Below are 12,500 nucleotides of genomic sequence, written 5' to 3' on the forward strand. Positions count from 1 at the left end.
GCCCTAAACTCCCACGAAAGATTAGTAATGTGTGTTCTTGGGCGCAGAAATGTTTAAAAATATGGCCCTGAGGTTTAAGATGATATGGGCGCGTCAAGAGGAAGGAGGGAGTCATGTAGCTTATTGAAGAGCTGCGGAGGGAGAGGCAGAAGGGAGGAAACCATCTTGAAGACCGCAGACCTGAGATGGTGTGTGGATGAAGGCAAGGGAAGGATGAGCATAAGATAGGAGAGTTTTTTTTTTTTTTTTTTTTTTTTACAGCAGAGGAGACAGTGCAAGGGCGTAAAAAAGAAAAGGAAAACAATAATGAAAAAAAGAAAGCCCGCTACTTACTGCTCCTAAATAGAGTAGAGTGTGTACGATTGAGTAAGTATACGATTGTGAAGAGTGGGAGAGACTCGTTGCCCTTCCAACCTCATACGGGAAAAAGGGACGTTAAAGAGTAAGAAGAAGAAGAATAGAAAAGGAAGAGGAAGAAGAAGAAGAAGAAGAAGAAGAAGAAGAAAAAGAAGAAAAGAAAAGAGAAGAAGAAGAGGAAGAAGAAAAAAGAGGAAGAAGATGAAGAAGAAGAAAATGAAGATGAAGAAGAAGAAGAAGAAGAAGAAGAAGAAAAAAGAAGACTCATTGCCCTTCCAACCTCATAAGGGAAAAAAGGACGTTAAACAGGTAGAATAAGAATATAAAAAGAGGAAGAGGAAGAATAAGAATAAGAAGAAATTGAAAAAGAAGATGAAGAAGAAGAAAAAGTTGAAGAAGAAGAAGAAGAAAAAGAAGAAAAAAGAGAAAGAAGAAAAGGACGAAGAAGCAGAAGAAGAAGAAAAATAAAGAAGTTTCGAATCTCTAGCGTAAGATCTGCATTCATCTCTTATACTCTAACAAAAAAGAGAGTATTTAAGAAACTTTACAAACATTCAAAACTATACAGAAAAATTAACCATCCCTTGCATGATATCGTGAGCATCGAGGCGAGATATGAACCACGCCAAGCGATCACATAAAATTAACACTCAATAATTAATCTATATTTTATGGAGATCTTTTAAACAGTGAATGACATGAAGGAATGCAATAGGAAGTGACTTTGCCCTTTACACGAGTTTCGACACCGTACGTTTTTTTTTTTTTTTTTTTTTTTTTCTTCATTTATTTATTAGTTGATTTGTTTATTTCTTGAAACAGAGATTCGAAACTTCTTCTTTTTCTTTTTTTCCTCTTCTCCTTTTCCTCTGTTTTTCTTTTTTTTCTTCTTTTTCTTCTTCTTCTTCATTAACATATTTACTTCGTTCTTTTTAGTAATTTTTTTTTTGTTTAATTATTTCGTTTGTGTATTCTCTTCTAGTTTGTCTTTCTTTGGTTATTCTTTTATTTTATTCACTTAAATTCAACTTACTTATTTACTTTATTCATCTGCCTTACTTATCTGCTTATGCTGCTATTTGTTCGTTTATATTTGACCTTTTCGGGATGCATTAACGACATACCAATTATATATTATTTTTTTAACATTCACATTTGTTGATTTGCACCTCGTTTGCGTCGTACTTCTTCAGCTTGTCTGATTTACTCTTTACTAATTATATTTTTTCTGCTTGTATTTATTTTCCTCGTATTATTTTTTCTCGCGTATCTACAACTGAAACGTTATTTTTGGCATTTTTATTTCTAGCTGTTCTAATTTATTATGTACAGTTAAAAAGACTACTGTAATAATAGCGTGTGTGTGTGTGTGTGTGTGTGTGTGTGTGTGTGTGTGTGTGTGTGTGTGTAATTAGATAGATAATTGGGTTTCCTTAACTCAATTATTTCCTTAATTTAGACACTTGAACACACACCTATACACACACATCCACCCGTGAACGAAATATTAACTGCATGCTTCATCTCCTCCTCCTCCTCCTCCTCCTCCTCCTCCTCCTCCTCCTTGTCCTCCTCCTTCACAGGCCAATGATTTATTTTCTGTATTTGTCTTGTCAAGTGTGTGTGTGTGTGTGTGTGTGTGTGTGTGTGTGTGTGTGTGTGTGTGTGTGTGTGTGTGTGTGTGTGTGTGTGTGTGTGTGTCGGGTCTCTTCTCATGCTTCAGATTTCTCTCTCTCTCTCTCTCTCTCTCTCTCTCTCTCTCTCTCTCTCTCTCTCTCTCTCTCTCTCTCTCTCTCTCTCTCTCTCTCTCTCTCTCTCTCTCTCTCTCTCTCTCTCTCTCTCTCTCTCTCTCTCTCTCTCTCTCTCTCTCTCTCTCTCTCTCTCTCTGTATTCTTTGTTCTTTCTTTTATTACAATCTTTTTCCTCTTCCACTTTCTTTCCACTTCTTCTTTTTTCCCTCTCTTCCTTCCTTCCTTCCTTCCTTTCTTTCCTTCCATCCAATCTTGTTTCCTTGCTTCCTCCTTGTTTCCCTTCCTTCCTTTCTTTCGTTTTCTTTATCTCTATCTCATCGTCATTCCTTCTATTACTTCCTTTCTTTATTTTTTGTCTTTCTTCCCTCTTTCTTCCTTCTTATTTTCCTCCTTCCTCCTCTTTCTCCACTTCGTCTCTTCATTATGTTACTTTTTTCCTCGTGTTTTCCTTCCTTCTTTCCTTCCTTCCTTCCTTCCTTCCTTCCTTTCCTCCTTCCTCGTGTTGTTCTTTCTTTCCCCCTTCCCTCTTTACCTTCCTTTCTTTCTCTCACTCATTTCTTATATTATTTCTTCCCATTCTTTATCTTCTTAATATCCTCCTTGATTTATTTTCTCCTCTTCTTTTCTTTCATCATTCTTTATTTTCACCCTTCCTTCCTTATTTCTTTCTACCTTTCCTCCCTTCCTTCCTTCTTTTTTTCCTTCCTTTGGTTTCTTGTTCTCTACTTTACCTCCTTTCTTCCTCTCTCCCATATTTCTCTCAATTCCTTTTCTTCTTTCTTCCTTTTTTTCTTCCTTTTCTCCTAAACTCATATCTTCCACCCCTTTCTTTCCTTTCCTTCTCTTTATCACTTTTTCCTTTCTTCCATATTTCTTTTTTTTTCCTCCTAAACTTTCTTCTTTATCTCGTCTAATCACTCATTCTTCACATTCTTCTCTTCCTCTTCGTCTTAATTCTTCCTCCTCTTTGTTTTTCCATTCTTCTCTTTACACTTCTTCCTTAATTGTCTTTATTTTCTTCGTCTTTTTTTTCTTTTGAGTTTCTTACATTTTTCTTACATTTCTTTATAATGATTCGTTCTTCTCTCATATTTCTTCTTTTCATAATTTTTTCTTCCATTCCTTCTTCTCTTTCTTACTTTTTTCTCGTGTTCCTTCTTTCTTTTCTTTCTTATTCATTCATTCTTTCTTTTTTTCATACATTTCTTCGTTCTTTTTCCTCTATGTTGATTTCTGTTATTTTTTTACTATTTTTCTTTTCATTTGTTATATTCTTTTCCTTCTTTTTTGTTCATTCTTTCTTCTTTAATATCTTTTTCATCATTCCTTCCTTCTTTTTTCCTCTTCCTGTTTTTCATCCTCTTTTACTTTTTTTACTTTTTCTTTTCTTTCATTTTTTTCCTATTTCTTTTTCTATATTTTCCTTCACTCAATCCTTCAATTCCTTCGTTATTTTTCCCTTTTCCTCTCTGATTCATTTTATTTATTTTTCCTTTCTCTTATTTCTTCTTTTCTTTTCCTTTTTTCCTTTCTCTGTCTGTCCTTCACACTTTCTTCTCTCGATTTCTACATGGTCGCGTTCTCTACCTGTCTGGATCACACACACAAATACACACGCACACACGCACACACGGATCAATTTGTTGTTGTTGTTTTTTCTACCCGGATTCTTCCATTTATACGACTCTCTCTCTCTCTCTCTCTCTCTCTCTCTCTCTCTCTCTCTCTCTCTCTCTCTCTCTCTCTCTCTCTCTCTCTCTCTCTCTCTCTCTCTCTCGTTTCGTTTCTTGTTGTACTTTTTTTTGTGTGTTTTTACGTTTTTTTTCGTTTTAGCTCAATTTCGATTTTATTTTCTTCATTTTCCTTTCTTTATTTTTTTTCTTTAATTTCACTGTATTCAATTTGCTCGGTTTTCTTTCTCGTAATTCCTCTTTTCTTCTTGGTATTCTCCTCCTCCTCCTCCTCCTCCTCCTCCTCCTCTTTCTTTCCTCCTTTCTGCTTGTCCCTCGCTTCCTCACTTCCGTTTTTCTCATTTCTCTTTTTCCTCCTTTTTTTCTCCTCGCCTCTCACCTCCCTGGCATTTCTTTGTCCTACTTCCTTCTCTCAAACTTTCCTCCTCTCCCTCCCTCCCTCCGTACCTCCTTACTTCCTGCTGCGTATAAATTGAGGTTTTCTTGTGTGTGTGTGTGTGTGTGTGTGTGTGTGTGTGTGTGTGTGTGTGTGTGTGTGTGTGTGTGTTTGGTGTTTCTTTGTAAAGGAAAAATAATATCAGCCTCCCACCTTTGAGGAAAAATATTGAGAGAGAGAGAGAGAGAGAGAGAGAGAGAGAGAGAGAGAGAGAGACATGACAGCTGATGGATGAAAAAAATAATTCAGTTGATTAAAATTAAATTAGCGATTATCATTCGATTTACTTCTTCACGGTAATTTCTCTCTCTCTCTCTCTCTCTCTCTCTCTCTCTCTCTCTCTCTCTCTCTCTCTCTCTCTCTCTCTTTCTCTCTCTCTCTCTCTCTCTCTCTCTCTCTCTCTCTCTCTCTCTCTCTCTCTCTCTCTCTCTCTCTCTCTCTCTCTCTCTCTCTCTCTCTCTCTCACCAAATTAACTAGCAAATGTTTTTATTCGGAGGGTATTTTCCTGTCAAATATACTCGCATTTTTCCATATAATTTCGCTCCGATACTTAATTTGTTCGCCAGCAGAGAGAGAGAGAACAATTTAAACACTTTGGTATCATTCTCTCTCTCTCTCTCTCTCTCTCTCTCTCTCTCTCTCTCTCTCTCTCTCTCTCTCTCTCTCTCTCTCTCTCTCTCTCTCTCTCTCTCTCTCTCTCTCTCTCTCTCTCTCTCTCTTTCTCTCTCTCTCTCTCTCTCTCTCTGCCTGACCTTTTCTTTTCTCTTTCCTTCCTTTCATCTTTTTTTTTTTGCTCTCATATCTTTTTCCCCTCGTTTGCCTGCTCATAATCGTGTGTCCTTAATCCTTTCCATGTCCTTTGCTTCTCCCTTCCTTTCTTCTTTTTCCCCCGTTCCTTCTGTTCTTATTTCCATCTCCTGGTTCCTTACAAACTTCTCTTCCTTTCCTCCCTCCTCAGCATTTTTGTTATTTTTTCTCCACCACTATCAAACACTCCTCCGTATTGCCTCCATTTCACTTCTGTCGCCTTCTCCTCCTCCTTTCTTTCGGGTATTAAGTTTGGTGTCAGAAAGAGTAACCCTACATACAGCATGGGTGGGAAGTCTCAGGTCGTAGAAGAGGAAACAGATTGTAAGTTATTGTTGCTGACTTCTTATTGGGACTTCACCTTAAATACGCAGTGTAGTTCTGATTTCTCAGTTATAAGGACATGGAGTTGCTCGAGAGAGAGAGAGAGAGCACACATCGACGCGTTACGAAACTGGTACCGTCCTTGAGGCCACAGCCGCATGAAGAGCGGTTCAAGGGCATATTCTTTACATTGGTTAAGAAGCGTAGAAATAGGATACAAATTTTCGAGTATCGTAAAAAGTTCAGCAACGCGAGTTACCGAGATTTTCTTTTTACCTTCAAACTGACCCGATAACTAGAAATATCGGCTTTCCCATCCAGGCGAGAGGATGCAGTTCAGACATTGATAGAAGTTTCGTTTCAGAGTCATTTATCATAGGAACACCAATTCCTGTAGAGGCAGTCACTCCTAAAATGATCAACTCATTAAAAAAAAAAAAAAATCATCGATATAATAATTGCTTCATTGCTTCAGGAGGGAACTGAATGTTGGGGTCAGCACGGACAACAAGTGCTTGATCCATGAATATTATAATCTCTTTTCCGACTTAAAAGATCTACGTGACTTATATAGAAAAGCGAGCGCCTCTAGCAGCGCACAAAGGGCTCAAGCGAGGGAGAGTGTCTAATCTCTCCCCGGCCCGTGAAGGCTGCAGTGGCCGGCACCTCGTCAACACCTTCCTCGTTTTGTGCGTGGCTTTGTCTACCCATTGCAACAGTGATCATCTTTAACCCGGTAGCAGCGACGGGCCAAACTTGTGGCTTTACCGTGTAGCAGCGACGGGCCAAACTTGTGGCTTTACCGTGTAGCAGCGAAGGGCCAAATTTGTGGCCTTACCGTGTAGCAGCGAAGGGCCAAATTTGTGGCCTTACCGTGTAGCAGCGAAGGGCCAAATTTGTGGCTTTACCGTGTAGCAGCGAAGGGCCAAATTTGTGGCTTAACCGTGAAGTAGCGAAGGGCCAAATTTGTGGCTTTACCGTGTAGCAGCGAAGGGCCAAATTTGTGGCTTTACCGTGTAGCAGCGAAGGGCCAAATTTGTGGCTTTACCGTGTAGCAGCGAAGGGCCAAATTTGTGGCTTTACCGTGTAGCAGCGAAGGGTCAAATTTGTGGCTTTCCGTGTAGCAGCGAAGGGCCAAATTTGTGCCATGATATAAACCCCCAAAATAGATGATACATAATATGATCACAAATGCTTTGATATATATTATGAAATGGTTCGTGTGAGGGGTGGGTTTTTTCTCATTTTTCTTGGAGGGACCATTAAGAAACATGGTCCCTGCTGCTACCGGGTTAACTAAGAACACTGAAATGCTTTTAGGCATCACAAATATATCATACCATGCACATACTTCATCGCGCTGTTGCTGTGCTGTTCTAAGGAGCCAGACAATAAACGCGTCCAGTGCTCCTCGACTCGGGTGTGCTGGACGTCCTTACAATCTTTGCTCTGAGGCAGTTTGTTGCTTTATTAATTCAGTCAAATGCTTTCGTTCTGGAGCACTTGTAGCGGTGTCCCTTCGTAGAATTTTGAAATCTATTTTCAAAACACGGCGCAGGTCACCCTGTCACCATTACTGCCGACAGTCACTAACGTAATATTTCGTCACTACATCGACCAAAGCATGTGATATGTTTCAGGGCACATTTTTCAGCAGTCTGTCTTGTGCAAAATACACTTTTTGGGCAGGCTTCCACACTCGCCAGTTTGTGAGGAGAACCAACACGAACACAGCATCACCAAAGGAGGGACGGGACGTGTCTAGTACGGGTCAACGAGCAGCCCCGTCACGCGTGCTCGGCCGGGGAGGGGAAAAGGCTCAGCAACAACCCGGCTGTTGATCTGTCCCGCAGGTCACTGAAGGCCCGGACGGATGTACCAAGGGAGCGGCCTCGGAATTACCCAAGTGATTATCGGAGGCCTGTCAATTTATGTTTCCGTATTTACTCCTCCTCCTCCTCCTCCTCCTCCTCCTCTTTCTCCTCCATCATCGTCATCATCATCATTCTGGTGTTTTCACATATTCATCACGTGACATTCCTTGTGCGTGTGTGTAATTAAATAATGTAAAAATTACCTTTGGTTGATTAAAGAGTGAATGTGTTTACCTATGTGTGTGTGTGTGTGTGTGTGTGTGTGTCGGTTTATCTGAATATGTATGTATGCATGATTGTGCGTCTCTCTCTCTCTCTCTCTCTCTCTCTCTCTCTCTCTCTCTCTCTCTCTCTCTCTCTCTCTCTCTCTCTCTCTCTCTCTCTCTCTCTCTCTCTCTCTCTCTCTCTGTGTGTGTGTGTGTGTGTGTGTGTGTGTGTGTGTGTGTTAAGACTGACTCAGTGTTGATCTTTCTGCGTTTTTCCTTTTCTTGTTTTGATATATGTCATTAGAAACAGTAAGATTCTTGTGGTGGTGGTGGTGGTGGTGGGGTGATGATACTGGTGGTGGTTGTGGTGATGACGCAATGGTAGTGGTAGTAATTACACATATGATGGTAGTGGTGGTGACGATGGGGGTGGTAGGGGTGGTGGTGGTGATCATGAAGGTGGTGATAGTGATGAAGGTGGTGGTGAAGGTGGCGTTGGTTGTGATGCTCATGGTGGTGATGGTGATGAAATATATGTAGTGGTGGTGTTGATGGTCATGGTTGTCGAAATGCAAATAGAAAAGTGATGACAGTTTAAAGGGTGATGATTGTTAGTGGTGATGAAAGTGGTGGTGGTGATAGTTATGATAAAAAATTGTGGTAGTGATGTTAATGTTGGTCATTGTCGAAATTATAATGGAAATTGGTGTTGATGAGTATTTGGTGGTGATGGTTGTGATGAAGGTTGTGGTGGTGGTGGTGATGGTGATAAAACTGTAGTAGTGGTGTTGAGGGTATTCAGTGGTGAAAGTTTTATAGGCGATGATTGTCGGTGGTGATGCAGGAGGTGGTGGACGTGGTGGTGGTGGTGATGATGAAGGTGGTGGTGGTGGTGGTGGTCTATACTTACTCACAGGTGTCATTCTCCTCCACAGGTACGCCAACTCAGCCTACCTGTCACCCGTGCAAAGGTATGTGTGTTTGTTTGTTGCTTGTTTGTTTGTTTGTTTGTTTGTTTGATTTGGTGTGTGTGTGTTTGTGTTGGTGTGTTAATTTGGTTTTCATTGTGTTTCTGTTTTTTTTGTTTATCTTCTTTTGTTTCCTGTTCCTTTGTTTTCCATTCCTTTATTCTTTTTTGTTCCTTTATTTTCTCTTCCTTTATTTTTTTCCTTTATTTTTTCCTTTATTTTCTGTTGCTTTCTTTTGTTCCTTTGTTTTAGTTTTCTTTGTTTTGTTCCTTTGTTTTCTGTTCCTTTCTTTTGTTCCTTTATTTTCTGTTCCTTTCTTTTCATCCTTTATTTTCTGTTCCTTTCTTTTCATCCTTTATTTTCTGTTCCTTTCTTTTGTTCCTTTATTTTCTGTTCCTTTCTTTTCATCCTTTATTTTCTGTTCCTTTCTTTTCATCCTTTATTTTCTGTTCCTTTCTTTTGTTCCTTTATTTTCTGTTCCTTTCTTTTCATCCTTTATTTTCTGTTCCTTTCTTTTCTCCCCTTATTTTCTGTTCCTTTCTTTTCTTCCTTTATTTTCTGTTCCTTTCTTTTCTTCCTTTATTTTCTGTTCCTTTCTTTTCTTCCTTTATTTTCTGTTCCTTTCTTTTCATCCTTTATTTTCTGTTCCTTTCTTTTCTCCCCTTATTTTCTGTTCCTTTCTTTTCTTCCTTTATTTTCTGTTCCTTTCTTTTCATCCTTTATTTTCTGTTCCTTTCTTTTCTCCCCTTATTTTCTGTTCCTTTCTTTTCTTCCTTTATTTTCTGTTCCTTTCTTTTCTCCCCTTATTTTCTGTTACTTCCTTTTCTTCCTTTATTTTCTGTTCCTTTATTTTCTGTTCCTTTATTTTCTGTTCCTTTATTTTCTGTTCCTTTCTTTTCTTCCTTTATTTTCTGTTCCTTTCTTTTCTTCCTTTGTATTAGTTTTCTTTGTTTTGAATTCCTTTGTTGTCTCTATCTTTTACTCTGTTGTTTTTAGTTCCTTTGTTTTCTCTCTGTTTTCTTTGTTTTCCTTTTTCTTCCTTTGCTTTCCGTTCCTTTGTCTTGTAAATTTCATGTCTTCTTATGATTTCGATTTTTTGGGGTTTGTCTTCTCCTGTTGTCTTCTTTCATGTTGTGTTTCCTCCTACGCCTTTCCTTCTATGTGTTTTTTTTTTATATATATATTCTTTTATCTATTCTCCTTTAGGCTCGTATGTATTTTTATTTATGTTTTGTCTTGTCTTTTTTTATATTGGTTCGTTTATTTGCTTTTATTTATTTGACTTTTATTTTCTTCTACGTTATTTTCATTCACTTCCGTTTTTCTTCTGTTCATTCTGCGTCAATATTTCACCTTTCCTGTTTTGTTTTTCTTTTCATTGTTCTTTTTCGACTCTTCTATTACTTCCTTTTCTCTTCTGTTTATTTTGCGTCTATGTTTCACTTTTCCTGTTTTTTTTTTCTTTTCATTGTTCTTCTTCGACTCTCTTCCTTTACTTATGTTTCTCTTCTGTTCATTCTGCGTCAATATTTCACCTTTCCTGTTTTGTTTTTCTTTTCATTGTTCTTCATTGACTCTTCCTTTACTTCCGTTTCTCTCCTGTTCATTCCGTCTATAATTAACCTTTTTTATTGTTTTCTTCGACTATCTTCCTTTACTTCCGTTTCTCTTCAGTTCATTCTCCGTCAATATTTCACCTTTCCTGTTTTTTTTCTTTTCATTCTTCTTCTCTGACTCTCTTTCGTTACTTTCCTCTTCTATTTTGCTTTCTGTCCCCGGTGTTTTATTCTTTTTTCTTTTTCCTTTCATCTTTTGCTCGGCCCTCGCATTTTTTCTTTGCCTTTCCCTGTTTTCCATTGTGTTCCTTGTGTGTCGTATTGCCTGCTTTTCTTTATCATTATTATATCTTTTCTATACACTCGAATATTTTTTTTATAGACTGGAATTTTGTCCTTATTTGTTTTTTTAGTAATGCGTTTTGTTTCTTTATTTTGTCCTCATGATTAGATTTTTTTTGGTATTTTCACTTGTCAACGCTTCCGAGGTGCATTGTTTAGCGTCCCTGACTACGAATCTGCGGGTCAGGGTTCGAATCTCGGTCTGTGGAGTCGGCGTTTAGTCCACTCAGCTGTTCATCCCAACGTTACCAGATTGTCGTACTTGGCGTATTGTTTTTACCGATTTCTGACCAAAAACCATCGCACCCACAAAGACAACGATATGCAATTATAATTATTGTTAAACTCGGTAATTATTGATGCTTCTTTTGCAATATATAAGGGGCAGAAACCGGTAAATACAATGTTATGCGTACGATAATTACCTATAGTCGGTTCCACGAGAGCTGGTGTGCCTAATTCTTCAAGGGTGGACTCGCGGAATTGGTATCATTGTTTGGGTGACGGTACTGATTCAAAGAGGTAGCAGAGAGCGAGAGATAGTAGGCTATGGGCCGCTTTCACAGTCACTTTGTTTGTTTTGATGTTACCAATGGCGGGGATCGACGCTATAATTTTCCACGTGAAACTGGCCTTTGGGGTAGTGGCGGCTGCAGAGGAAGCGAGAGGTGTTGAGAGTGTGTGGCAAGGTGCGGGGCTAGGCTAACCCCGCAGCCGCCACTACCCCATCAGCCAGTTTTACGTGGAAATACTGTAGCGGCGATAACAGCCATTGGTAACGATCAAAACAAACAAAACGACTGTGAAAGCAGCCCTATGTCACGGCCGGCTAGTTCTAGTAAACAACAGCCAATGAGCGACAGATCAGATCAGGTGTTGTCCCGGGATATGCCTTTGCAACGGCTCCCGAATTTTCTGTTCATTCAGTGTCAATGTTTTCCAGCTTCAACTCTAATTTTCTTCTTCAGTTTTCACTTGACATCTATTTTTTTTTCACTGATTTTGCACTTGTGTTTTAGTCCTCTGAACTCTTTGTCTTTCCTTCCAGAGTTTTGTCAAGTAACTTTTCCTTTCTTCTGTTTTCTCACTTTCTATACTGCTATTTTTTTCATTGCTAGGGTGACAGTCTCTGCATACGAACACCTAGCTGACATATTACTATTGCTATTTTTGAGTAGTAATATGTCAGCTAGGTATTCCTGGCTGAACTGTCATAACTAATGATATAGCTCTGAGTCCCCCCCTTAAGGATTTGGCCCGCCAGCTCTCGTGGAACCGACCGTAGTGACGCTGGCTCATCCTCCTTTTCTAGCTGGTCGATAAACGGGTACCTGGGGACACCTAGGGGAGAGAGAGTGCGGTAACCCGGATGTCAAGGGTTCCCTCCCACCACTGGGTCAAAGGTCAACGGTACGGAGATGAGCACCGCCGCCATGCGTTGCTATAGCGTATGCCCCCGACTCTACCTTACCTTCCTACACTTGTGCATTCTTGCCCGACGATTCTTAAGATGGTGTGTACGTGTGTGTGTGTGTGTGTGTGTGTGTGTGTGTGTGTGTGTGTGTGTGTGTGTGTGAGTGTGCGTGTGTGCGTGTGTGCGTCCGCTAATGGTCACACTGGTCTCCAAAGTTGCTGATTTAATACGGACACTAGCACGCACGCAAGCACACACACACACACACACACACACACACACACACACACACACACACACACACACAGACCCGCATGACGGTTACATTTTTATCGCACCCACATTCTCTCTCTCTCTCTCTCTCTCTCTCTCTCTCTCTCTCTCTCTCTCTCTCTCTCTCTCTCTCTCTCTCTCTCTCTCTCTCTGTGTTTAATGGCCAGGTATAACATGGACACAGGTGGGCCGCGGTAAGTCACGTGATATTGCAGGTAAAATTGAGTGTTACGACGATGTTTAAGGTTACACGGGAAGGTTCTTTTTCCTTGTTTTCCTTCCTTTCTGACTTTTCTTTACTTAGCTTCCTTTTTCTTTTACTTTCTTTCTCCCTTTTTTTCTTTGTCTTTTCTTAGTCTCTTTCTTCCACTTTCTCCCTTTTTTTCTTTGTGGCTTTTCTGTATCTTTCTTTTCTTTCCTCTGTTTTCTTTTTTCTTTTTTTTCCTTCCTGTAATTCAATTTTTCTTTCATTTTCTTTTCTTCCTTTCCTTATCTGCGTT

The 12,500-nt window shown here is 39.6% G+C and overlaps 1 protein-coding gene across 11 annotated transcripts in view; it reads right to left on the reverse strand.

Annotated features, from left to right (window-relative positions):
• LOC126985834 (uncharacterized) overlaps positions 1 to 7,237 on the reverse strand; it is a 45,576-nt gene extending 38,339 nt beyond the window's left edge. For 3 of the 11 annotated variants that reach the window (XM_050841275.1, XM_050841274.1, XM_050841270.1), the window contains exon 1: positions 6,719 to 7,237. The gene's annotated coding sequence lies outside the window, so the exon portion shown is untranslated. Of the gene's footprint in view, positions 1 to 6,707 lie in introns of all 11 variants that reach the window. The other 8 variants (XM_050841276.1, XM_050841272.1, XM_050841271.1 and 5 more) reach the window with 5 other exon arrangements.
• Positions 7,238 to 12,500: the final 5,263 nt, after the last annotated feature.

Source organism: Eriocheir sinensis, chromosome 60, assembly GCF_024679095.1.
Source record: "Eriocheir sinensis breed Jianghai 21 chromosome 60, ASM2467909v1, whole genome shotgun sequence".
Taxonomy (NCBI): domain Eukaryota; kingdom Metazoa; phylum Arthropoda; class Malacostraca; order Decapoda; family Varunidae; genus Eriocheir; species Eriocheir sinensis.